Source organism: Labeo rohita, chromosome 5 (genome assembly GCF_022985175.1).
Source record: "Labeo rohita strain BAU-BD-2019 chromosome 5, IGBB_LRoh.1.0, whole genome shotgun sequence".
NCBI classification, from domain to species: Eukaryota; Metazoa; Chordata; class Actinopteri; order Cypriniformes; family Cyprinidae; genus Labeo; species Labeo rohita.
The window spans coordinates 46,850,137-46,874,371 of NC_066873.1; the positions used below are offsets into that span (position 1 = coordinate 46,850,137).

General features: G+C 40.8%; 1 long non-coding RNA gene across 5 annotated transcripts in view; it reads right to left on the minus strand.

Moving 5' to 3' along the window:
* LOC127165321 (uncharacterized) overlaps nucleotides 1-24,235 on the minus strand; it is a 57,038-nt gene that overhangs the window by 17,158 nt on the left and 15,645 nt on the right. The window contains exon 1 of one of the 5 annotated variants that reach the window (XR_007827765.1): nucleotides 8,473-8,585. The exons of the other annotated variants lie outside the window; for them this stretch is intronic. This is a non-coding gene — a long non-coding RNA (uncharacterized LOC127165321). Of the gene's footprint in view, nucleotides 1-8,472; nucleotides 8,586-24,235 lie in introns of those variants that run through there. 5 annotated transcript variants of the gene reach the window in all.

The following is a 24,235-nucleotide window of genomic DNA, read 5'->3' on the forward strand; positions in this document are numbered from 1 at the left end:
GTTGCTACATTTCTCTTAATCTCTTTTAATTACTCGACCGGTCGGTTAAAAACGCAGAGGAAACTCGAGCGCAATCCTGAGCCATTAGAGCCCAGATCAGAGTAAAGACCGAAGCCTTTTCATGTTCTCACATCTGCGACAGAACAGATCGAAGGACACGCACGCCGCATACAGTAACTGTCTTCAGTCCTGATGAGCAGTGTTGGGGAAAGTTACTTTTAAAAGCAATGCGCTACAATTTTGCGTTACTCCCTGAAAAAGTAACTAATTACGTTACTTAGTTACTTTTCATGGATAGTAATTGGTTAAAAGAAAGTACACTTATGCAAGAGATCACTCTTCAGCTATAAAAAAAAAACATGAAGCACAAATGTTAGATTAATAAGCAAAAATTACTCAAGATAGTATGGTTGAATTGCATCATGGAAGGTCGGCAGCAAAGACACTGGTTAATAAAATGGGATTAAATACATAAAGGATATTTGTTTTATTTAACGTAATTATTGCAGGGTTTTGTCATATTCTAGTTTGCATTTCACTGTTTTTATTGATTTTGAGGAATACTCAATCTGTTGAGTGAGATGAGTTAATGCATGTTCGCAGTAACATCACGTTTACTCCCAATTTCCCGACAGGAGACTTGTCAATCAATCAATGGGGAAAAAAGTAACTGGCCTAACTTGTTTGAAAAAGTAACTCAGATATTTTCTAATGTAATCTAATGCTAATTTTACCCCACCATAAAACCACCCTGGAACACGAAACACGACTGAGCTACTTTTGGGTTAATTCTGAGTAGCCATTGAGCGGGTTTTGTTGTAAAAATCTGACAACCTTTATAAATACTTACAATATTACTGAGTACAATATTTCTTACAGTCAGTTCACAAATACAAGAAGAACATTTGTACCAGTTGTATCCACGTAAGATACGGTTAAAACATCTTAAAGCTCTAAAGCCTAACTTACTCATTTCAAATGTTAAAAAAGCCTTAAAAAGAAAAGATATCGGTAACACTTTAGAACAGGGAACGCATATTTACTGTTAACTAAAGAGTTTTCCCTAAACAGACTGCCCATTTGCTGCTTATTAATAGATAGTGAGGTAGTTGTTAAGTTTAGGTGTGGGGTGGATTAAGGGATCTATAATACGGTCATGCAGAATAAGGCATTAATATGTGCTTTATAAGTACTAATAAACAGCCAATATGCTAGTAATCTAGTAACTGATCATTTGCTATTTAATATCAGAGAGTTCAACAGGGTGAAGTTCATCACTAAATCACTGAACAATTAAATGAAGCGTTCATGGTAGGTAGAGTTCATCTCTAAAAGATTTAATAGCAGTTTTGATTTGCAAAAACATTGAACGGCTCATCGTACCGCTGTAAAAACAAAACGAGTAACATTCGGTCGGTCAGTCAGTGAGTAACTCGCTCGTTCACATAATCATCGGTCGACTTACTCACGTTCACTCACTAACTGTGCTGTCAGATGCCGTAGTGCTCCGTCTGTTCATTTCACATCTGCGCCGTAAACATTTACGTCTACTTCAACTAATAAATCTTAACTTCAGCGGCTGCCTTAAACATTTATGTATTGGCTCATTTCAACTTAAACTGACTATATTAAAGTTAAATCTCATATAGCGATGAAATTGATCTTGGTTAACTTATTTTGATGAGCTAAAATGGAAAAACATATTTTGCATTGATTTACTGATCACATCAACATAACACACTACATTGCACAATAACTATGAAGTTATGAAACATTGCAATTTTAGAGCACAGACTAAAAATCACAAACATTTAGGTTCAGTTTTACGTTTATAAAAGGACAAGAATGAAATGAAATTCTAGAGTATTTCAAAAAATAGAGTTTGTTCAATATCTTTGCCAATTTCTCCCAGCGGGTCAGGACACTACAATGAATGTGTGAGCAAAATTCATCATATTTAAAGTGTTTCTATCGTCCCTCTGTTTCAGCTCAACTCGGTCTACACTAGCATAAACAAAGCACACTGTTTCACTCGCTGTTTGTAAGAAACTGTCGGCAGTATATGGTGCTGTATCAAGTCATTAGTGAGCCGTATCCGCTCCGACGCTTGTTGTGTGCAGAGTTTGTGCGAGAACAGATTCGGCCATCAGGACTGACACAAAACAAGAGAGTGTGAGTGTGTGTGTGTGTGTGTGTGTGTGTGTGCTTGGCCTGTTGTTCATCTGCTGTGAAAGCAGCGAAACGTCAGCGTTTGAGAGCATCGGGACACACTTCACCACGCTAAACAAAAGAGAGTATTTTTAGCACGACTCTCTTCTATAAATGGACAGGTTTTGTTTAGACGGCTGAATAGTTAATCTGTGAACAGCAGTAGTTAGTCATCGAGCGACGCTGGATGATTTTACGGTGACACGAGCGCGTGTTTGTTGTTTCGTATCATTGTGAATAATGTGCATTTATTATTTTAGCCAAAAGATCATCAGATGTAAATTGTCAAATTCAAACAAAGTGTTTGATTTAAAATATTAATATTAATTGATATTAATTTCAAAATCCACTTGAAATCAAAACTTAAAAAATGTTGGACTGCTTGGGTATGCGTCACATTTTTTTTTTTACTTTTGTGATTGAAATGAATCTAAAATGCTTCAGCAAAAACCTGGCGACGTGAACCGCACCGATCGTCTGCGAGAAACTCCGTCGGGTTTATTACGATCGCATCTGTTGTTTCTCCAGGATTATTTTTCTGTAAGTCTTTGCTGTTTATCTTCATAAACTAGCATGAGGACAAGCAGTAACAAAAAACTCACAATGCATAATGCATGCTAACCTTCAAACACTCACACCCTTATTGTGTTCTCTTGTGTATGTGCGTGGAGATCATTCGAGTTGTTTCAATTTTGTCACGCGCGTCGAAGTTCGTCAGATGTTGTGAAGTCTTTGCGCCGGTATCCGCAGCATGCCGTTCTCCCCGTGAGCGGGCGGTGTGACTGCGATCTTACGTAACCTTTTCCATATGTGTAATAGTCACTACGGTCTCCAAACCCACGCCAGCGCTGCATATGTAAGACATTAACTGCTGCTCACAAGCCATTCAATTAAAGAGGAAAAACCTTTCAGATCGTCTCAAAAGAAATAAAGGTGCATCTTCTCCGAGCACAGAAACCTCCGGCTCGTTAAACGGCCGAACATCCACCAGTTTCTTAGGAACAGAAATGCTGCCGTAGGTAATGAAACGGTTCGTTAAGTTGTTTGTATTTTCTCATTCCACTAACAGCTCGCTAACATGAATTTGTGTATTATAGGTTTGAAGAGGAGCCGGACCAGAAACACTTTCAGGAGAAAGAACACGTGAAGGAGCGTGTCATGGAGTCAGAGTACACGACGTGGTCTCACAAACACACACGCACACACTCGTACAAACTCAAACACACATAAAAAACATGCACACAAACTCTGTCAAGCATGAGATGTATGCAGATGCGGATGCTGCAGCCGGTCAGACAGGTGACGTGATGTCAGTCTGAATCACTGCGTCTATAAGATCGGAGCTGACGGTCTTTGTCAGCGGACGGCAGAACACAGTATCTGAACGTCATTCATTAGATCACAAAATATCAAATCAAGTCTCATAAGCTAAGACAACCGATGTAGTGTTGAAGAGGAAGATGGCCCGTGTTGTGTTTGTTCGCGGTCAGTGGATCACGCTGACAGATCTGCCTGTTTTAATGAACAGAAAAGGTCCTGCAGGTCTGACCGATCACGTTCACGCGTCACGTACGTTACTGCCGTCACATTTGACTTGATTAGTTGGGGTTTAAAAGAGACTTTAACATTCGACCGTACTATCAGTTTAACTGCACCATCAGATGAGAACAAAACTAGAACTGAACTGATCCGAACAGTGACGCTATTGAATTTGTGATGCTTCATAAAATGTGTAAAGCGCTATAGAGATAAAGGGTTAGACTTTAGTGTTTAGTCTGGTCGGTTTAATCTGAAAACCCACATTTAGCAGGTTGCGCTGCTTGAGGAAGACGTTTAGGATTGAAATCTCAAGTTAAGATGATTCATGAATGAGTAAATGAGAATAACCCTCGGTAATGTTCTTTGACAGACTGTGTTTTCGTCGAGCTTCTTCGCTGTCGTGTGTCTTTTGTGAAAGCAAAACACGTATTTACAGTAACGGCAGTATACAATCTGCTCCTTCTAATGGAGAAATTAGTAGAATGAAGTTACGTAACTTTATAACCATTTTGTCATTCCATAAAGCCAGGAGTGCTGGTGTCCATGACGACCACGAAAACACAGGCAAACATTTCCCTCCAAAAGAAAAAAGAAAGAAAATGGAAGGAGAGAAAGGAGCAGGCTCATGTGGACGACTTTGTCTCTCAAGGGCAGAACGGCGCTGAACGCTCACGTGTGCTTCACGGCGTTTGCTCGTTCGATCTGATGCGAGAGAAAACAGAGCAGCTCTGAATGTCTGCGTGAACAGATAGTGTGCGAGGTTCAGGGTCAGTGAGGTGGATCACACAAAGCCTGCTGGACACTCGTCTCTTCTCGTCTTTCATCTCTCTGTGTCTCTTCTGCATGTGATTCTGTGTTGGAATGATGTGGAAGTGCCTGGGGCTGAACCGAGGCCAAACGATGATAAACAAACCATTAAAGTGTGCGTGTGTGCGTGCGTGCGTGCGTGTGCGTGTAATAAGGATTGAAATGAGACTAATTTGTTTCTCCTTAGTTTCACCACAGACACAGGGTCTGTTCCTCACGTTTAGTATGACTTCAGAAGACTTAACAATATTTATACGGAGCTCAACAGCATCTGTTCTCCTGCACTCAGACTCTTTGTAAAAGAGGGTTTCATTTATTTCGATAGTCCAGATCGAGACATTCAACTAATTATAAGGCAAGGCAGTTGTATTTCTAAAGCACGTTTAAAACAGCGACTGCTGACCAAAGTGCTTTACAGTAAAAGCATAACTTCACAAAAACAGACAGACAGCATGAAAGGTTCAAACAATTAAACAAAATTACAAGAATAATACACATCCCCACAATCTGCTCAAATAAAATAAATAAAATAGCAACAAATTAAAAAGCCAAGGAAATAAGGTTAGCTTCCAATATCAGGAAACAGCCTAATATATGCTGGTAAATGATTCCACAATCTAGGGGCGGCAATTGAAAAAGCACAATCTCCTTTTAATTTCAGACGAGATCGAGGCACAGAGAGCATCACGCTATTGGAAAACCATAATGTTCTAGAGCAATTTCCAGGGATGAGGAGATCTGTAATATATTCAGGAGCCTGATCGTGTAATCCCTCGTAAACAAACAGTAACATCTTAATAAGTAACTTGTCAACTAACAATTTACAGCTACATGTCAACTAACTCACTAATTTGCAACTACATATTAGCTAACATTAATTGACAACTACATGTCAACTAAATCATTTATTTACAACTACGTCAACTAACTCATTCATTTATGACTATGTCAACTAACATTAATTTTTGATTACGTCAACTAACCCTCATTAACTTGCAATTACATTTCAACTAACTCATTCATTTATGACTAAATGTCAACTAACCCTCATTAATTGCAACTACGTCAACTAACATGAATTTACGACTATGTCAACTAACCCTTGTTATTTTATGACTACATGTCAACTAGCATTAATTTATGACTAGGTCAACTAACTCTCATTAATTTATGACTATATGTCAACTAACTGTCATTAACTTATATCTACATGTCAACAAATTAATTTACGACTATGTCAACTAATAAGCTATGTCAGTAAGCTAATATGTACTTGCAAAGTGTCCATCGAAATAAAGTGCCAGCAGATGTTAAGCAGATTTATAGTTAGTAGTATAGTAGTACAGTTAGTATAGTTAGAAGAATGTCTAAAGTGGAGTATCGATATAAAGTGTTACGCAACAGAGCAGCGTGAACGACACTCATACGGGTTTGACCAACATGAAGGGGAGCAAATGATGACAGAATCTTTATTTCTGGCTGTTGTTGTAGGACAGAGGTTAGTACGTGATTCCAGCTGCCGCACATGTCCGTCTCATTTGTCACGCAGCTGGAATTCTGACGTGGTGAAAGAGCTTGTAAGCAGGTACGTCTCACCAAAGTCGAGCAAGAGATTCGAAACTTTCTGCTGTGTGTGTGTGTTTACTTCATTTCTCACCTCAGAAGGGATTCTGGCTATTCTCATGCGCTCTTTCTCAGGTTCAGTATGTAGGGAACAGCACTAATGAGTGAAGATCATCATGACTCATCAGCAGCTCTGGGGGAGGAACACCAGACTCATGACAAAACCTCAACGCTGCCAAAACACTCGCCGCCCGCCCAGTCCCACAATCACACCACCGACACACACGCTTTCTTATGAAACGCACACATAAAGGCCTCCAATCATTATGACTTCAAAGTCACTGTCGTCATTGGGTGAAACTCGACGGAGGGTGTGAGGCTCATAATCGCGCGCACACTCGCCGCTTGTGTTTATTCTCTCGTAAAATCAACAGTATCGCGTCGTGCCAAGCGCAGCGTTCATGCGCTCTTCTCAGAGGACATTACCATGGCTGTGCCGCCCAAAACAAAAACACAGCTGACGAGCCTGACTGTATGAGCAGTGTGCTGGCGTGTGCGTCCAGTGTGTAAATGCTCCAGGACAGTCCCAGATCAACTCCGGTGCGTTAGTGATGTGTGTGTGTGTGTGTGTGTGTGTTACAGACTCCGGTGTTTCAGCCTCCTCAGTCCGAGGTGGGTTAAAGCTGAAGCGTGTCACTTCAGCATCACAATGCAACTGCAGAAACATCTGGTTAACAAAAAGTTCTGTTCCATGTGCAGCACATATGATGTTCAACAAATTCGCTTATAAAGTATCTTTGCAGAAACATACAGGCAAATATTGTGCTTAAACATCCTATATGTTCAGAAGTAATTGAGAAATTATAAGTATTTCTTAGCCAAAACATTCAGTTTTAGAGGTCAGTTCCAGTCAAGAGGATGCAAACTTTTCCTGACTGTCAAAATAACAGAAGCAGCAGCGATTACTAACAGTAAATGAAAACAGCAGCAGCTTTCAGTTTGTCAGCATCATCAAATATCAGACAAAAAGTAGCATTTCTGCACTACTTTTTAATTGTTTTCTATGTAAACGCGCACTAGACGGACATTTTTGCGATACGTTCTACGTTACTCTCCTTCAAAGTTTATCTAATTGTGATGTTTGCTCATTTTTCATTTAAAACCATGACTTCTCGATTTAAAAAAAGACGAAATGGGGGCAAAACGTTACTTTTGAATTAAATGATAAAATCTGATAAAATGAAAAGATTGCCCAGCCCTAATTGCTGCAGAAACGACAAATTTCACCTTTCCATTACATCACACAACCATCAGTTGCTTCATATAATTCAACAGTCAGCCTAATTTGTGTTTTTGTTTTTTTTTGAGGGAGGGTGTCAAGGTGTTGCTATGCGGCTGTTGGTCCAGCAGGTGCGTCCAATCACAGCGCGCTCTCCTCGACACACACGACTTCACCGATTCTGACAGGCTGATGCATTTATCTGAGTGCCGTGTTTGTGGGGCGTCTGTTTAGCATTAAATGCCTCGATGCATTTCGTCATACGAGCGCACTGCGAGGGCTTACTTAAAACGTCTCGGTTCCGGCGCTGAAATTAAACGCCTGCGCCTGGGGTCTCCGGGCCGCTCTCCGCCTGTCGGTCCGCGGGGGTGAATATTGGTGGCGGTTATTAAAATGCCCTCAGAACCTCCATGTCTTCTGACATTCGCTGGGCTCAAGAAATTATTCGCTTCTGACCCACTTTTGTGTTTTTTCAACATTTGAAATGCCCAGACGAGACGCCAAAAACAGAGCAGGAGAATGAATTGTGTAAAGCTGGAAAATCTCGCTTGAGCTCAATCTAGCGATGGAATGTCAATGTTTAAGAATCGGCCACCGAAAGCACGTGGAGGTCGTGACCCGCTGACGGCCCTGTCGAGGTCTATTGAAATATCATTAGAGTGTCACACACACATTCATCTAAACGGCAATTATTAATACGCTCACCGTGTCTCCTCATCATCCAAAACAGAGCAGCCGGCGCTAATGAATATTTAATTGACATAACACACAGGGTGTCGTGCCAATGTTAATATAACACTGATGTGAAGCGCTCACGCTAAACCACATGACCACACCGATCACGGGAGAGCTGCTTCCATTCGTCTTTCTTTGTCAAGTACAGAATCTTTCCACTAAGATCATCATATGAACACAAGAATAACCACACTGTCCATCTTCATAAATCTAGATCAATATTACAGTAGCAGAAACACAGATGATGACGCGCCGACACGTTCGCACCCCCCCCACACACACACACGAACGCCCAGCGCAGGCTTGATGCGACGCATGCAGCAGCAAACATGCTCTCTTACCTGCCCTTTCTAACGACTTTCAAACGTGCTTTGAGTGAAACACAAGCGTCAGTGAAGCTTCAGCGTTCAACGGCTCTGTGTGTCTCGCTGCTGCTGCTGAAGCCTCTATTTATCTTTGCTAAATGACTCAGGTGAATCTCACTGGTGATTCAGCAGGTGTCACATCTTGGCTTTAGAGACAGTAGAGCATGAGTGGGCACAAAACACACACACACACACACACACTCTTCATCAGGAGCTCACCACGTCTCCTCTGCTGTCCTGAGCTTCTCACGCTCACTCACCGACAGCATGATTCATATGCCGTGTGTGTGCGTTCAGTTAAATACAGCTAATAACACACTTAACCCTTTCTGTGTAAGTAAATATGAATTGAGCTGTAATCTACTTCATATCTCTACTGAACAGGCCACACGAGTGAAAGATCCATGGAGACCACAAAGACGGAGCTTGAGATGTGACCATCTTTACTGAGGAATCCCAATACGCTACTGTCTAATAATCAGCGAACGCAAAGCAGGAGAAACAGTGCGCGTGATTCAGAGCTCTAAGGTCTTGCACTAATTAACGAGAAATCTCCTCACAATCAGCTGTTTTCCTCATGAGCGTTTGCATTTCGTGTCACTGTGATTCACAGACGGTCACAAGTTCAAAAAGAGTTCAACCAGTCCAACGGCCTCACAAACACACGAGGAAGCGCTCGCAGTGACATCAGGGTTAATGACTCGTTTGTCGATTACAAACCCTCGTCGGCTAAGAAAAAATTACAGAAGAGGAACACGTAAAACCTTCTTTGTGTGTTTTATGCCGGTTTCGAAACATAGATTCTAGTTTAAAGAAAAAAGGCTGCTGTGCAACTGCTCTGAATCACGAGACTCCAAAGTTAATAGTAGACCAGCGTTACTGACATTCACTCAGTTCATTCTCACACTGAGTGAAACGTGTCTCGAGCGCATTCATCCTAACGCAGCGCTGACAATGTGTCGATCCGGCTCGAATGCAGAAAAACAGACCATAAAGTAGTCAAACCACGGTTATTCTTAGAAGAGTGTCAGCGCGTCCGGTAAGAGCAGGTGTTTATCGGCATGCACAGGAGGAAAGCTAATATCTGTGGTTTGGTCTGTGGGCGTTTACCGCTGCTAACACACAGCTGAGGGTCACGGGGTCAAAGAGCAGCTCGGTGAATCTCAACAAATCAGGCCAGGTGTTTCATCCAGAAAAAAAACCCAAAACATTATTTTCTTGACAGTGCGGCACATTTATATTGAAAACTCTTTGATTGTGATGTCTGATATGAGTAAATGATGATGATTATGATGATGATTGAGTGAAAGAAAGAAGATTTTAGCAGCGAAATGACAAATGGTGATTTATAATGTTTCTAGCACAACATGACAAACGCACGCCTGACTGAGTCTCGACTGCAACACAAGAGACGTCTCGTCCTCAAATGATTACAGTCTCGTTTGCTGGGATTAAAGTTATTAATATTCCGTCATTATTTACTCACCTCTACGATGTCTGAGCGAGAGAGTCATGGAAGAAAATGTACTGAATGCGACGCATTTCGTTTTCTGTAAAGTTCACGTTCAGGAATTCTGCTCGTCGTTTTAATCACTACATCATCATTTTGTTTTGTCGCACGTGAATCGCAAAAGCAGAATACGATTAATGATCTGATCGAATGTACCCCTCAGGTGGACAAAAGCATCTGCCAGATGCACAAGTGTAAATGCAGAATAGGTAAGGATATTCTCTCATCTCAGTCAGTATTGAGTGATAATGGTCTCCTTCACTGATCTCAAATCTGTTTCTGCACGTTCCACCTGACGTCTCTGCCTTGGACACAAGAGCAAGCGTCAGACTGTGTGCTGCGTCGCCACGCCGGTTAATAATGACGCAATTTGGGGGCGAAGTGTTTCTTTAAGAGTGAATTCAAGTGCTGAGAGAAATTACCCATCTGTCTGTGCTGGAAACACCTTCACACAGCGGCGTCAGGACGGGGAAACACGCACTTCAGTCAGAGCGTGTGCGATAGTAAAGTCTGAATGAGCTCTGACTGCTTGGATACTCGACTGGAGGAAGTTACTAGAATAAATTCATCAACTCCAGACCTGATGGCCTGAAATGTGCTTCCATTTGAGCAGACTAATTCATCTGTTTATGTTCCAATCCAGCATTTAATTTCATTTGAATTTTATTTTCTCCTTGTGTTTTTATCTGCTCCTTTTGTTGCTCTCATCACTCGCTCAGAGTAACCGCACGTTAATAATGAAAGTTCAAACTTTCATTCTGATGCTCTAAACTTTGTGTTATTATTAGACAGTTCGTCAAACTGTTAGAAAGTGAAAAACCCCACACAGCGTGACTGCTGAACTAACCATCTACAGAGAGATGAAAAGTGCCGATCTGCAAAGTCAAAGCAGCGCGACGGAGAAATGAATAGCTCACGTCACACGGATGCGTTTTTCTAAAACTCTGAACCTCTTGCTGGATCGGCGTGTTTTGTGACTCGTCGGCAGGAGTTTGATGCGCAGACTCGACTCTCAGAAAGAGTTTATAGCCGCTCTGCAGAGCTGGATCGATTACGTACAAATTGTAGTCCGTTACCGAATCCACGTTACATGACAAAAATTGTAGTTAGTAACGTAATCCATCACATGACACATTTGTTGTTATTAACAACATGAAGTGCATTAAACATTACATTACGACAAGGTTTCTTAAACTGGGGTTGGTGAGTTAAATCATTCAAATAAAAATAATACAAATCACTTTAAAAGAACAGTCAAAATAAAACACAATATTTTATTTATTTACCTGCATGTCACGTGACCATTAACCACGTCCGAGAACCGCGAACATGCTAATGTGATAATTATTAAAATACGTATTTAACAATCTCACGGCTACTTCAAGTAAATATATGAGGTGTGTAGCCGCCTGACTAATAACTGGTGTTTGTGTGAATGTCCACAAAACTGCAAGGCTTTCTGAGTGTATATAAGCTGTAGGAACATTTCAAAGATGAGAAAGAGGAATTAGGGAAAATTAATAAATTGTGAAGGACGTGACATGTGGCCAAGTATGGTGTCCCATGTTTGGAATTTACGCTCTGCATTTATCCCATCCAAGTGCACACACGCAGTAGTGAGAAGTAAATGAACACACACCCGGAGCAGTGGGCAGCCGTTTTTGCTGAGGTGCCCGGGGAGCGGTTGTGGGTTCGGTTCTTGCTCAAGAATCTCACCTCAGTCGTGGTATCGAGGGTGGAAGAGAGCGCTGCTCATTCACTCCCCCGCACCTACAATCCCTGCCGGTACCGAGACTCAAACCCGAAGTCCGACTCTTTAACCATTAGGCCATGACTGCCCCCATAGATATACTTCATTGCTATGGTGTGAATAATATGTAATCATGTAATCAGTAAAAAAGTAACTGTAGCCTGATTATGAGTATTTTAAAATGTTAATTTTTAAAGTTTGTCTAATTTTGTAATTTAATCTAACTACAAGTACTTGGAATCTGATTACGTAATCCAGATTACATCGGTTACTACCCAGCTCTGGCGCTCTGTGTGGTGATCTTGAGTGCAAACACAAATTCACTTTCACTAAATGCAAAGATAAAACCATATGTTTTTAAATCCTGGCATAGTAAAGCAATAAGTCCTGTGAAGCTGCGGTTTACAGTCAGTGTTCAGCACGACATGAGCGAAATTAAACCCTCTGAGCACTTCTAAATTCACTGTGAACCACAGCTTCACGGGGCTTATTGCTTTTATAAAAATGGTTAGGATCACTTAGCCCACCTATGAAAGTCATTTCTCTCGTCATTTACTCTACTTGAAGTTTCTTTTATCTGCTGAACACAAAGAAGAGACTTTGAAGAATGTTGGTAACCAAACAGTTGCCAGTCCCCATTGACTTCTGTAGTATATCTTCAGTGGCTACCAACGACTGTTTGCTTCCCAACATTCTTTAAAATAAGAAACAAACGCACACAGGTTTGGAACTGGAAAAAAAATGAAAACCATTATTAAACACACAAATCAAAAATAAATTCAAATGTGTTTGCTTTTCCTAAAAAAAAAAAAAAAAAAAAAAAAAAAAAACAAGTTTGGAAAAACATTTTGGAAAATGTGAACATGGACAAAAAGTGCATTTGTCAAATAATAATAATAATAAAACTTAACTGGATTATTTCTATTGGACGACATGCGGTTGAGTTTTGGCCTCTTCTCATATTCAGTATGTCTCTAATATAAGAGTCACATGACACTGATTTCATTTCTCTTTCATGTATGTCTCGTATCAGTGTTTCCAATGTCCACTTTAGACGACTGTTTTTAATCACTTCTGTGTAAATCATTTTGATTTACCGTGGTGTATTAAACGTACTGTATAAATAAACGTGACTCATTCTGTTGTCTGCGTGTCCCTTTGAGACGTTCACACACTCGTTCGATCAAAGAGCAGGTTTGTGTTTGTTTCGATTATTGTGTGTTTGTGAGCTGACGACTCTATTCTCTCTTCTTTTACTAATGTGTCTGTCGTTGTTTTCATTTACACTGTGATTGTTGACACGCAGAACATGAGTTTATTTCATTCCAGATGTTTCTGAGTCTCACTGTTGCACAAGGATTTCTCTGTTCGTTCGCGTCACTAAAGAGTCACACAAGTGCAGTGACACACACACACACACACACACACACACACACACACACACACACAGGTGGGTGGAGCCGTAGGAAAATGCAGCGTGTTTCTCTGGTGTGAGTGGGTGAGTTTGAAAGATCATCAGAAAGTGAGGGAAAATAAAGAAGTCTCTCGCAGAGCAACGTGAGAAATACTTCAGTCACGGGAACACACATGAGCAGTGAAGAGACATCACTCATGATAACACCTGTGTGTGTGTGTGTATGTAGATAACAGGATAAGGATTCATTTGGAGTTTGGCTTTAACATCTCATGTAAACTGGAAGTTCTTGATACAAACAACTACAGCTCTGTTTAAAGGAATAGCTGACTCAAAAATTAAACTGTGCCCACCCTCAGACCATCCAAGATGTAGATATGTTTGTTTCTTTCTCGGATTTGTGTAAATGTGTCATTCCATCACTGTCTCACCAATGGATCCTCTGCAGTGAATGGGTGCCGTCAGAATAAGAGTCCAAACAGCAGTCCATAATCCATAATAACTAGTGGTGTCAATCGATAAAAAAAAATTAACTAATTAATCACACCTAACATTACCATTATTTAATTATACTTTTATATTGCAATAATTTCACATTCAAACTTCAAATTAATGTAGAAACAACATAAAGGAAATATATATATTTTAATTTTTGTTTAATGCCATCTTTTTTTATGACTGAAGGCAAGTATCACTGACACCAACTGATGTCTCTATGAATTTTTAACCACTGTCTATAGTCATTCAAAATTACAGTATAATTGAGAGCTTTCAACTGAGCATATATTAGACTTGTAATTTAAGTGAACCCATTATAATAACTGTCATATAGCTACCTGTGCCCTTCAGCAAAAAAATATAGCCAAAGTTAATAAAGTTATCAAACACTAAAATCTAACTTAAATAAAAGACAAAGCTTAGAACTACAGAAGTTATTGATTTCCTCTTTTTTAATTTTGTTTTTTGATTAACAGACATCACATCAGCTGGTTATTGGGATACTTTGGCTGCTGTTAAAAAAAAAAAAAAGCTGCCGCTGCTGAACATGAAGCGGATCTGCCACGGTTGTGACTTTTAAATAATAAACACGTACAGGCACAGTTTTAAAGTGCTCCTATTTTGCCATTTTAAAGGGTACTAATATTGTTTTAATAGACTCCCAAAACAGGTTTACATGTATGCAAGGTCAAAAAACACTTTAGTTTTCTCCAAAAATAGATTTAATTTTATCCCATTTCTAAATGATTCGTAAACGACTTGTGCGAAGCAGTTCGAAGAATCAGTCTCTCTAAACCCCTCCTTTCCGTGAGCCCTCGCTCCTGTGATTGGTCAGATGGCGCAGTCCTTTATGATTGGTCTACCGCGTACGGTGTGCACAATAGTACGTTCCTGCACAACCGGAGGCTGCAGTTTCAGGATCGCAGTTCTAAGCAAGTATACCCGGCTGCAGCCTGCAGAACGGGGCGGGGCTGCACGTGGGGCGGGGCTACACATCGCCCCGCCCACAAATGCTTTCATTGGCTAATGACATGTAATGACGTAGTCAACTCCGTAAACAGGAAATGCGGTTACGAGCATAGTTCAAGCTACGATTCATTCGTGATATTAAATATCTGTTACATATAAAATATTAAACAATATATTATAAATTCGTTAATTATCTACATGTGATATTAATAAATGGTTCAGTTGGCTAATGACATGTAATGAAGTAGACACCTCTGTAAACAGGAAATGCGGTTAAGAGCACAGCTGAAGCTATATATATATATATATATATATATAATATCATTAGTGATATTAACTTACAAAAATAAACAATATATTATGAATTCGTTAATTATCTACACGTAATATTAATCTATACCAAACATAATACATTATGTTTTCATTCATTATTTTGTGCAAAATTTCATTATTATTACTAAGCATCCACTTCCTGCTTTCGACCTGTCATATCTTTGTGCATTAAGAACTGTATATCGCAACGATTAATGTTTATTTGCACATTTAAATTATTTATGGGTTTTTTATTTACGCATTTACTTGTATTTAATGTATTTTTTTTTGTCACCAACTCAACACTTAAAGTTTCTTTGAAAATGTTGTCTTAGAATTATGAATTGATAAAGTGCCATTTTTGTAAGAACTACATGACAGCTATTGCTTTGTTCTGATAACAAAACCTTTCACAATAAATTATGTGTACATGTAGAGATAAAATATAGAGATTACCTCATGTTAAAGAAAGTTGGAAGTCCAAAAGCGTTGGACTAAACAATATATGAAGAGGAATAAACTCAAAGAACATGAAGATAATGCAGTTTGATTATTTCATTTTATTGGTCATACAAAACAGCAGTTTAACATCACTGTTTTATTAGCAGAGGCCCACCTGTTGTGTCTTCAGTTGTTGCCACATACATTTAACATGTAATAATACACACACACACACGCATGCACGCACGAGGGCAGTCTTATTATACAATCGCTCATTAGTGACATAATGAACGCAATGTTGTAATCAAACATTACAACTAATCAAATAAGACAAAACTCGTAGCTCAACTATTCACCAACGCAGCGACAAACGAGTGGAAATAAAATCGCGTTGATAAATAAAATAAAGCGTTGGCGTCATTAACCAATGATATAATTTGTGGGCGGGGCGACACATGTAGCCCTGCCCCACATGCAGCTCCACCCCGTTCTGCAGGCTGCAGCCAGGACCTTCTCGTTCCAAGACCCTATTTTTTGTGACAGCGCCATCTAGAGGAGACCTGATTCACGCATAAAACAAAAACTATTAATTTGTTATCTTTTCATCTTATTTTTAATGTAACACCTGGTGTGAACTTGTGTTCGAGGCGGTGTCAGCAATCTCCATTTAGCCTATTTAGCTGTGCAAAACAGTTCATTCTTCTGCTGAATGTTATACACTAGCATTTGTATTCAAATTATCTTACATTTATTAATGTACCAATAAACCAATATACCAATTGTTTTACCGTTTACTGCACTTTATGTGTGTCACACATCAGACGTAAATCGCTGTGCCGCGGCTAATGAACTGAAGTCTCGCAATGATACAAGTCTTTCTTTACAAGAAAGCTGAATTTAAAACCAGAATATATATAGAATATATTGAAATAAATTAGGTTAAATATTTCAATCGGATTTCCAATGTTAAGGGTATGTTAAGGGTTAGGAGTTGGTTAGGACAACAATTAAGTGTATACAATTAAACAACTACATATTTCTTTAACATATAATAACATACAGAACTGAATAGCAAGCGCTATTAAATAGTATAAGAAGCTAATACATACATAAATACAATAAATAAATAAAATAATAATTAAAAAAAACAAAACAAAACTATAGGGTCCTAGAAATGCGGTCCTGAAACTGCAGCCTCCGGTTGTGCAGGAACACCCTTCTCACGGCGTGTCGGAGAACGACATAACGGAATGACAGCCCTGGAGACTTGTCAATACATAGAAAAGATGGCATCGATTTTACCATACCAATTCGAGCCAGAGTCTGATGATGAAACTGCTGAAGTGGCTGATCGACAAGTTAGCCCGGACTACCGTGGAAAGTGCTCGCAATTTGCTTATGTAAGCGAACCGGGCACACCTCTGTGTTGTAAACTTCAACACTGTATAATGCATTAAGGCGGCTTTCACACCGAACGCTTTCGCTCGCTGACGGCTGGGTTCAGTGCAGCCCTTCAGAGCGCAGCGGCAAAAGTTCATTTGAACAACTCATTTGAACTTTGTCCGCTGCGCGTGCGCTTTGGATGAGGCAGAAACAAGCCGCCCTCCCGCGGCAGAAACAATTGAAACGAATGGGTTTCCGCATTCTGTGTGAAAGCCGCTTCGTGCGCCATCCTTTGTCATTACTCCAACTAATGAGACAGACAGACAGTCAAGCTGCATCAATCACAAATGTTTAGACTACAGTGGGTCCACAGCTGAACAACAGAACTACACAAGAGTGATTTAGCCGGTTAGCAAGACATGTGCAGGGTTGTTACACAACATAACATACACAACTACTTATTTTGAAAATACAAAAAATACAATCTTTGTAGATTCATCTTTTGAGTGCATATAAAACAATTTTACTCACAGCGTAGGATACAGCGTCTTCTGTATAATTTACGTGTAAATTTCCATGTGACGTGAACCCCATGGAAATTTTACTGTTGTGGGCGGGCAAGTTGTTCACGACGTAGAACGTGGGCGGACGTTATGCAAATGTGTTACTTCGTGACGTGTGGCCGTAACAGAAAAAGATTCGAAATCCTGACGACTCGTTCAGGCAAATGTGAGCCGACTCTTTTTTTTTTGTTGGACAGTAACTTTATTTATCGTGCACTGTCGGCTTCACAACTTTGCAGATAGTTTATGTTCACATACAGCTACATGACACACTGCATGAAAGATCATATTTGAAAAGGCATAATAGGAGCACTTTAAGGCAGCTTTAGTCGCCTTTTTTGTAACTTGATTTAACTGACGACATAACTACGACTAGCTACGTACTCGTAGTTTTATTTGGGTTAGAATATGATACAGCGCTTTAATAGGCTATAGCCTGATGCAGCGACGCCTGAACATTTGTGCGTGCACTTGACGAGCACACGCTACGAGCACAGTATAACGGCTGACAGGACAGGAAGATTTGTTTTACTGACATATGACCTGACGATATCTCATCTGACCACAGTTCAGCGATGTTCTACTGAAGCTCCTCATCACCGGTACCGTTTCAGCGCTCATTTGGCTCGTTTGACTCATTTGACTGAGGTGACATTGGAGCGTGCGTCTGAAAAGTCTCCCGTTCGATGTGCTCGTTATTACGTTCTGCGTCTAAATAAACAAAATTCTTTAGTGGTTTAGTGGGGTGGCCAAATCTTGCCCCGCCCCTGCGTTAACTGCGATAAATATTTTTAACACGTTAAAATGGAAAAATGAATCGCCTGCGCTAACGTGCTAATTTTGACACCACTAATAACAACACTTCATTGAAAAACTGGTTTGGTCTGAATCAGGAGAGAAATCTGCACAGATCAAGCACCGTTTACAAGCCAAAACAGCTCTAAACAAATATGTGGCTGGATTTTGAGATCAGGAGATTGAGATCAACAGGAGATGGACGTTATTATGGATTATGGACTTGAATTTGAGTTCAAAACGTCTTAATGATGGATTCGTTTCAGCTCGTCTTCTTCAAGATAACCGTGCAACAGGAGTCAAGCCCGTATTTCTTACAAGTAATCATAGCAACAGAGACCAAAGCAATATCTAAGAGGCGACGCCCATAAAACTGAAAGTATTACCATTTTCTGACACGACAAGAGTCCAATCAAGCCTCAAGTTCATCCATCAAACCATCATTAATTGAGAGCAGCTTTTAAAATTGGGTGGAGAGCAGAGCATTTGAGCCGCACGCAGAACGCAAAACTGACGGGACGTGGAGACTGGATATAAACCTTTCAGATGACACGCAGCTCGTTTCTCCGTCACTGTAAGTTACCGAAACCACAAATTGCACTGCAAGACGTGACAGACAACTAGTTGTCCAGTCCTGTTCCGAGAATGCGGTTGCGAGTCCTGAAAATTTACGGGTGTGAGTTAGGTTATAGAGCACGGTTGTCACACCCGTAAACAATCGTACTGTGTGTGAACATAACCGTATTAAGGACTCAAATACGGTATTGACAGCCATATTCTGCTGCTGTGTGAACGTGGCCTGTGATGTTTTTATCAGCCAACTGGACTCTCATTCTGACGGCACCCATTCACTGGAATGACACATTTACACAAATCTGTTCCCATGAAGGGTCTCATGAGCGTCTCTGCTAGAATCTCTTATAGGACGGACTGAGATGATGCCACACATGAATGATCTGCGCATCTCATATTGTGTGACCGAGGTCCTATTTTAATGAATCGTGAAATGTTTTCTCTGACCCACAATGAACATCTAGAGTTTGTTCCGGCCTCGTTAAAGAGCCGTACTGCGGTCCGTCACACGGGTCAGCAGATTTCTGAGCTCATCGCAGGAGGTGCTGCACACATGACATTACGTTCAGATTCACAGCCAGTGTGCCATTAAAACGCAGATGCATGAACACCCTCATGAGTCCACGACTGAACGAAGACTGCATCAGTCAAACATATGATAAATGGATAAATGGAAGCCAAATATCGTATGATAATTCAGTGTTTGTGAAACACTAGACAATCCACATTTCTTGATTTGATGTGTTTATTTGTGTACGTGAATCAGAAACGGTATGGCCAGTCTTAGCCAGCGTGAAGACGCACAGTCTGAAATCGATCCCTGTAGCTTCTGTTCTATTTAACCTACTTAGCCATGACTGTGTGCAAAGCCCCGAGGATTTAACATTTCCAACTGTCAAAATGAATTAAGCATCACAAATACTAGTTAAGTCCCCGTGAGTCACTGCCTCTGCCATACTGTGAAAAGTTTCACTGTTTGATTTTGTAGGTCTCGGCGGCAGGAGGAACGGAGGCAGGGAAATCCCACGGGAACGACGCGGATTTTTGAGACGGCGAGACTCACCTTAGAAATGCTTCGAAATCGCGGCTGTGCGGCATTCGCGTTTAAAAATGTGGATGCGAACAGGACAAAACATTTTACTTCACTTTTGAAGTCAACACGGAAATTCAGCCATTATGTATATTACAGGATGCAACGCTTGTGTTGGACTAATGAAATCAAACATTTGACCTGCAAAATTCCTCTTCCTGTCATTTCAACTCGATTCACTTTCACACTTACGAGTAAAAGGGAACCGATTCTTCAGTACTGAATTTGAACCAGATCTTCATAGAAATGCACTGAACAAAGGTTCACCCAACTCTTCCAGTTTGAAATGAATTATTTATTTCACTTTCGGCCCAAGGCTCTTGTGTCTCGAATCAATGAAGCCTGACATTTCATTATTATCAATGGTTGCCTAGGGACGAGGATGGAAGCGCACCAATTGGCGGAGCGCGAATGTGAAACGGGCCTTATGTCAGGCCAGCAGAATGTGACCGTATTAGTTATTTTGTGTTTCTTCTGTAAACATTGGCCTGTTGAGCAATCGCCTTCCTGGAATCACACGTCTTTGCTTTTCACTTCACAGCCTTCACTGCAGTCGATGACGACCGGCCAACGGTTAACAAACGCCAGTAATCGAGACGTTGCACGGCACGTGTGTTGCGAGGAAGACTTTAAAGATCCTTCGCCCAAAACATGACGACGGAAACCTGCGTTTCGACATTTACCCATCGCGACAGCCAGACGAGCGAAGTAAAACAATACGGCATCGCGCATGCTTTCCACTTTCACTGAAATGTCCGACGCTGCCTTCACACAGTCTGCTGGTTAGTGCTGGTATGAGTGGCTGGTTAACATAACCATGCCTTGTTCGGCTAGTTAAGAAGCCTGTTGGGACACAAGAATCTCTTTTGCTTTCACTCTTTCACTCTTTTCATCTTTAATTCTTCGTTTGTCTTCACAGATCTGAATTGTTCTCTCTCTCTGCTATTGTGCATTTTCTGCTCGTTTCGAAGCACTCGATGGCTCTAAACCGGTGCGGTGTCCAAACTTGACATTCAACCGATGTTTCTGTGGCAACCAGAAGAGAGTGAATCATGTGGATTATGAGGAGGCCGACTGAACCGAGGAGCCGCTCCACAACTCGCTGCTTCATCCGAGAGCAGAGCAGATCGCACGTTTACTCCGCTGACACTCTCTTTAATTACTGTAAAAAAAACCGATGTCATATGTATTTATTTTAGAAAGCTTGTGCTGTTGTTGAGCCATCCTCGTAAATTCCAAAAATTCAAAGACCTGACTAATTTTTCTGTGCATTTCCACTGTATAAATTTCAGAACAGTCAACCGATTGTCAGACAAGTGATTTGATCTACATCTCTCATATTTCTTTTCACAGAATACATTTACTGACAGTCAGCATGTCCATCGAGAGCAGGGTCCGCTTCGCGATCTTATAAAGAAAGCTTGTTTGCGAATACCATCAGTGTGATGTACGTTGCTTCATTCCTGATGAAATACACTCTCACACACGGATATGGAGAGCTGTTCGATTATACGTCACCGTTCATCTTGCCCACATGAATTCGGTCCAGGAGGAACAACTGCTAGTTTGACAGATAAACACTTAAGTAAATTTGGCGTGAATAAGACGACAAAGTATGAAACAAGCCTGCCGCTCTGATTACACCTCAGTGATGTGAATCATCTTGTGACACTTAATGAGCAGTCTCAAGAAATTATTACCTACGACCAAAATCTCCCTTCTGCTGTGTAGATCCAGTCAAAACAGGATTCCTCAAAGAAATTACTGGCAGCTTGAGTCAACAGCTCTGGTCCTAAAGCGCTGAGTGTTTTGAATCATCATCAGGCGCTCCTCGAGGAAAGCACCACTGAACTCAAAGACATTTTCCTCTGGCTAAATTGTTAGGCTGCATCATTTGCAGAGGCAATCCCAGAACTGCTGAAAAAGAAGGAAAGAAATGGCCTTTTATTTTGATAGGACAGCAGAGAACAGAGTGGAGAGTGTGGGAGACTCGAACCCCGATCCCAAAAAACACAGCCGCTCTTTGTGTCGATCAGGGCGTGACAACAAAACTTATGTATTACGTTTCAATCGGTACTGAAAACTGAAAACTATGACTGAAAGCCTGTGCTGTGATGTAGTACAATGCAAATTAGTCGTTTATAGACCGTTAGATGCCATATTGAATTTAGCGTTGATGAAAAGAGACAGACTTACAGTCTTTACAATGGCACGCACTGTGTGAAGATACTAGATTGTGTGATTTTCACAACTTTCAAAATTGTTTTATAGAGTTCTTGTATTTTTTTTCCCAGAATGATGTATTGTCAGCTAAGCAATTGGTATGTTGTTAAACAACAGTACAGTCCTCTGAATGGGCCGTTCTTTTCAGTCCTGTCAAATATAAAATACGGCGTTCCCTGACTAGCATCTGTGAGATTTTATTTTCAAGTGCTTCCACAGAAAGGAGTTGCTCGTATAGACAGCAGACTAAGGTTTGGAACGGGGCTCGTGTGAGCTGGATATCAGAGTATTCTTTAGTCAGTAAAACAGTAAAAATTACAGGGCCGGACCAGAGAGCCGCACACACACACACGTTGTGTTTCCATGTTTTATGGGGACATTCCATAGGCGTAATGGTTTTTATACTGTACAAACCGTATTTTCTATCACCCTACACCTAAACCTAGCCCTCACAGGAGACTGTGCACACTTTTACTTTCTGAAAAAACTCATTCTGCATGATTTATAAGCCTGTTTCCTCATGGGGACCTACAAAATGTCCCCACAAGGTCAAAATTTACGGTTACACTTTATTTTGATAGTCTACTTTTTACTAACTTTGCAACTACATGTCAGCTAATTCTCATTAATTTGCAACGACATGTCTACTAACTCTCAGAGCAGACAGTTAGGTTAGGGTTAGGGTTAGTAGAATAAGTTGGCATATACTTGCAAAGTTTAGAAGAGTGTTAGAAGATACGAAGCAGACAGTCTACCAATGCTCTAATGACTAGTTGACATGCAGTTGCAAAGTTACTTACTGTTAATGTCTAAAGTGGACTATCAAAATAAAGTGTTACCAAATGTACTGGTATTACTATCTTTGTGGGGACATTTGGTCCCCATAACGTGATAAATACCGGGTACACACACACACACACGTACACACACACACTTCAACCGTTCTGGCTCCTCAAAGCTCGACGCAAACACATGTTTGTTCTGCCGCGTCAGACGCTACCTCATGGGCTGTTTGTTCAAAAGACTCGCGCACTGAACGCGCTCATTTATTCCACTCAAATTTGTGGCAAGACAAACTGGTAAATAAATACAGTCTGCTTTCAGGAGAGGTGCGCTGTTTTCCTTTTCCATTATTATTTACGGTATTAGCCTGATAGACAGAACAGAGGAAGTGTTGTAATGGATCCGTGTAACCACTGTGAGCTTTGATGTGTTGGACTGAATCTGTTAACACGTCTGTGATTTACTGTCATAACATATCGAGCCTGCAAACGTGCACTTCTCTAATTCTTCTGATGGTCTGGTAACATCACCGAACCTGCTTCGCGTCTGTCTAATGATGAAAGCGAAGAGAACGAGTCGTTAACGAGCGCGTTCAGTGTCTCTCTGATCGAACGCAGCTCATTTGCAGCTTTTGAATGTGGTTTTTATGTCCATTCAAGAAAGTCTGCTTTCATTTGAGCCATTCTGAGGTGGACAACAACATCAAAACACTCACGATGGCAAACAGCCGTAGGAGGAAGGCAGAGACGGCACAAGTTTTCACAGCTCTTTTCACATCAGAGACGTAAATGGGCCGAAAGATTATTTCATTACGGCTTCACGGCCAATTTATTAGTTTGCGTGCCTTTGAAATGCTAAATTTCTGCTCCAAATTTTTCTCTCGCATGGTTTGGTTGACCAGTTTCTCCCTTTTTCTGTAATCCAGCAAAACGATATCTCATTATATGGTGACTTAATTTGCAACACACACTTACACATTTATAAAAGCAACAACGTTTTTCGCATTTCTCTCCGTTGGAACTAAAACAACCCAGAATGAATGAATAAAAGGAAGCCGAACAGAATTCAGACCGTGTGGCGTGAAGGTGAACGTCACAGTTTGATATATGATGCGATGCCACCGCTGCACAGCACAAGAAGATACGCTAAAACTCTTTGAAGAACGTACGCACAAGCAAATATTCCATTTTAATGGAATCCGGTCACATAAAAAACGAAAGGCTTGTCTTGTCTCCGATGACCTTGAAGGGGGAACTGCTGTTAGACACAAACACACACAAAACCCCCAAACAGTCGTCATTAAAAATGCAGTCGTGTGTTTCACGGGGGAGTTAAACACCCCGGAGCAGATCACCTTTGGAGCGGCTAACTAATCCAGACGGGGAAACGACACTGGAAGTGAAGCGTCTGGGGAGCGAGAGCAGGCCAAACATGT